The sequence below is a fragment of the Oryctolagus cuniculus genome, chromosome 7 (genome assembly GCF_051225735.1).
Source record: "Oryctolagus cuniculus isolate XC-2025 breed Fujian yellow rabbit chromosome 7, ASM5122573v1, whole genome shotgun sequence".
In the NCBI taxonomy this organism is placed as follows: Eukaryota; Metazoa; Chordata; class Mammalia; order Lagomorpha; family Leporidae; genus Oryctolagus; species Oryctolagus cuniculus.
Genome location: NC_142873.1, coordinates 46,375,690 through 46,380,183, shown reverse-complemented (window position 1 = coordinate 46,380,183; position 4,494 = coordinate 46,375,690). Strand labels below are relative to the sequence as shown.

The 4,494-nt window shown below is 38.7% G+C and overlaps 1 pseudogene; it reads right to left on the bottom strand.

The window, feature by feature from the left end:
* Positions 1-2,182: 2,182 nt before the first annotated feature.
* Positions 2,183-4,052, bottom strand: LOC103350245 (cold shock domain-containing protein E1 pseudogene; annotated as a pseudogene).
* Positions 4,053-4,494: the final 442 nt, after the last annotated feature.

The window sequence follows — 4,494 nt, the reverse complement described above, 5'->3', positions numbered from 1 at the left end:
AATTCTTAGCTTCTTACATGCAAGAAATCACTAATTCAAAAATGTAGTAGAAAAATTTTGACTGTAATAACAAAAATATAAAGTTCCCATGGATAGACCTCTCAGAAGCTTCTGCACAGCAAAGGAAATAATAGAGTGAAGAGACATCTGACAGAATGGGAGAAAATATTTGAAGCTACTTATCTGACAAAGGATTGACATCCAGAATATATCAGCAAACTGAAAAACTCAACAACTGCAAAAATTAACCAATCCATTTAAGGAATGGGCAAATGATCTGAATCGATAGTTTTCAAAAGAAGAAATACAAATGACCAACAAAAATACAAAAAAGTGCTCACTATCACTAGGCATCAGAAAAATGCAAATCAGAACCATAATGAGATAAACTCACCCTCAACAGAATAGGTATTATTCAAAAGACAGAGCAAAAAATGCTGGTGAGGATATGGAGAAAGGGGAATACTTATACACTATTGGTGGGAATGTAAATTAGTGCAGCCGCTGTGGAAAACAGTGTGGAAATAACTCATAGATACCTAGTATGTAATGTATAGGAGTGAAATTGACATTTTGAAATTTGATGATTATTTACAGCCCTTGTCTCTACTGTTAAAGAACAATGTGTTTTTTTTTCTCTCATACTATTTGTTAAACTCTTTAGTTAGTGTATGGTTAAGCTTATAAATATAAAGTAAACTGAAAATCGATCTTTGTAAAAACTAAGAGAGGGGATAGAAGAGAGAGAGGAGGAAGAAGGGTGGGAACATGGGTGGGAGGGATGATAGGGTGGGAAGAATCACTATGTCCCTAAACCTGTATATATGAAATGCATGAAATTTGTCTACCTTAAATAAAATTAAGACAAAACCTGGAAATAGACTTGCCATATGATCAAGCATTCCCAGTACTGGGGGTATATTCAAAAGATATAAACATATTGTGTCAATGAGATACCTGCACCACCATATATATATAGCAGCACTGTTCACAATAGCCAAAATATGGGATCAGCCAAGGTGTCCAGTATCAGATGAATGGATAAAGAAAATGTGGGGTATATATGGATTATTCAGCTGAAAAAAGAAAAGGCTTTATAGGAAAAACACAACTTACAGAAGAATGAAAGCATGAATAAATTGAGAAATGTAGCATGTTAAGATGACCACTTTTCTTAGTGGGAGTGTGAATTAGTATAGTCAATTTGGAATATGGTATTCAGGTTCCTCAGAAAACTGAAAATAGAATTACTATATGATCAAACAATCTTACTTCTGGGTATATATTCAAAGGAATTGAAATAAGTATGTGGAACAGATATCTGTATTTCCCTGTTTACTTTGCAATAGCCAAGATATGGAAGCAACTTATGTGTCCATCAGTGGATGGACGAATAAAAAAATGTGGATTATACATAATGGCAGCTTTAAAAAATTCATAACAACATGGAAGTGTCGGATATTATGCTAAATGAAGTAAGCCAGGCACAGAAATCAATACTGTATAATATCAATTATATGTGGAATTTTAAAATATTTATTTTAAAAATTGGAGTTAGAGAGAAAGATCTTCCATCCACTGGTTCACTCCCCAGATAGGCACAAAGGCCAGTGCTGGGCCTGGCCAAAGCCAGGAGTGAGGAGTTTCATCCCACGTAGTGGCAGGGGCCCAAGCACTGGGGCCATCTTCCACTGCTTTTTGCAGACCATTAGTAGGGAGCTGGATCTGAAGTGGAGCAGCTGGGACATGAGCTGGTGCCTATATGGGATACTAGTGGCAGTGGTGTTACTCACTATACTACAATACTGGTCTCTATGTGGAATTTTAAAAAATTAATTTCTTAGAATGGAGAGAGGATGACCAGTGGTTTGAAGGGCCAGTTGGAGAGATGGGACAAGGGCAGATGTTGATCAAAAGTTACAAAAATTCAGTTAATACTAGAAACATAAGTTTTAGTGATCTTTTCCATCTCATGGTGACCACAATTTATAATAATGTATATTTCAAAGTAGTTAATAGAATAGATTTTAATGGTCTCACCACAAAAAATATAAGATTAAAACCACATGTTTTGTATCCAATTAATATGCATAATTATTATTTATCAACTAAAAATAGATTTTTTTGTTTACTCTATCTTTTAAGCATAACACAGGAAAAGTGTTAAAACAGGTGTTATAACTCAATGGAATAAATATTCTAGACATTGGGAGGTATAAGGAGGGTGATACTCAAAACCTTTCACCGGAATCCTCCAACAGTGTATTAATCCACAAACTTGTCCACCAAATTCCTTTGAGTTATTTAGTCCCCTTGTCTGATGAAGAAACATTAGATGTGGAGCACTGGCAGCATCCAAAGGTGATGGTCTCCAGACGACTGACCAAGCAACCAGGCCAAGGAGATGTGGCAGCCTTGGGGCCTTCATAGACCTGCCAGACATCATGGGCACTGCACTTGCAGTGGTTAAGAATCACTGAGAACTCTACCTCATCTTCTGCCCGTAGTTCAATGCCATCCTGAACTTCTTTCATGTGGAAAAAGAGCTTCTTGATATCTCCTCCTTCATAATTAATGAAGCTGAGCCAATTTTTCACACACTCCACTGTGAACCTAAGCAGAGGTGTGATGTTGTAGGCCATAGTCTGTGCATTTTGGTTCAGGACACACAACTGGAGCTTGCCACTCTCCCTTTTTTTTGTTGGTCATCCCAACTATGCCAAATAGTTAGATTTCACCTTTCATGTCCCCCTGCTCTGTGATCTCAGTCATTCCTCTGTCTGTATTGGATCAGGGTGCAAGTGACTTTACCAGGGTAGGTGGTGGGATTAGCTTCCTCAGTAATGCCATTCACTAAGTGTGTTTTGTTTACTTTTTAAGCACTGACTTTGTTCTCTTTGGACAAACTGTACATGACCGTGCCTCCTAGTTCCAGGCTTATTGACATTATGAGAAAACTCACTGTAGTGGAAAAAGATTTCCTTATCATGATTGGCTGTTTCAGTAAATCCAGAATCAGCCTTCAGATTTGCTACGTAACCCAACAGCCTCTTTGAGTTGGAATTACAACCTTAAAGTCACACACAAGCTGTAGCCTGCTGGTCTGGCCTTTGTTATTAATACTAAATTCAACCTTATCTCTTATTTGAGGAGAAGTAGATCCTTCCACAGCCTTAGCTTGAAAAGCAATTGTCGGTTTTAACCCACAATCATCATGAGCAACAATGCCATCTTCAGCAACCTTCTTTTTTGCCTTTATTTGTACTAGTAGTGTTAGAATTGGAAAAAGTGGCATCTTTCAACAGTGCCCAGAAAATTATGATCTGAATGAGAATGGAATGAAATTGTGCTCTTGGGGAGCTTTTTAATCCTAAAAGAATGATATCTTTGGGTAGAGGGTATATCAAGAACCACAGTAAATTCTGCTTCATCTGCAGTGTGGAGCTGGTTCCATCCAGAATATCACTGAAGTGGAAGAACATATGAGCATCACCATCCACCTTACTGATCACAGTATATTGGCAACTTGCAGGACCTAAAGTAGGAGATGATGTTGAGTTTGAAGTATCATTTGTCCAACTGGGTTACCCATTGCTGTTAAACTAGTGAAGATAAAAAAAGAAATCCTCCCTGAAGAAGGACTGAATGGACAAAGAGTTTCATCTTACTTATGTTGAAAGGAATATTCAGCTGAAAAAAAGAGATAAACTTAGCTTTGTAACTGATAACAATAAACATACAGGTGCTGTAAGTGCTTCTGACATGCTGTTTAAAAAGAAACAAGCCCACTGTCAGAGCACAGTTTGTGCCATGAAGGAGGCATTTGACCTTAATGAAGAGGTGATATTCTATAAGAAATATTCTTTCACTGTTGTGAACTAAAGATGACCTAGAGGCCTTGCAGCCTGGAGAAAATGTGGAATTGACCATCAGGGACAGAAATGGTAAAGCCGGTGCAACAGATGTCAGACTATTGTCTCAAGGAATAGTCAGTTTTTGAAGATACCAGCACTGAACATTTTGAAAGAACAGTAACCAAAATTATTCCCCATTTTGGTGTGGAACATTAGATCTTGTAACTTCTAGCCAATATATATGTATACACACACACACATATATATATATACATTTTATTTGACAGAGTTAGACAGTGAGAGACAGAGAGTGAGCGAGCGAGAAAGGTCTTCCTTCCGTTGGTTCACCCCCAAATGGCCACTACGGCCAGAGCTATGCCGATCCAAAGCCAGGAACCAGGTGCTTCTTCCTGGTCTTCTATGCAGGTGCAGGGGCCCAAGCACTTGGGCCATCCTCCACTCCCGGGACACAGCAGAGAGCTGGACTGGAAGAGGAGCAACCGGGACTAGAACCTGGCACCCATATGGGATGCCGGCGCTGCAGGTGGAAGATTAACCTAGTGAGCCACGGCGCTGGCCCTGCCAACTGTATTTTGATACTTGTTATCCAACATTTCCCTTCCTAATCTCTCGTCATTGC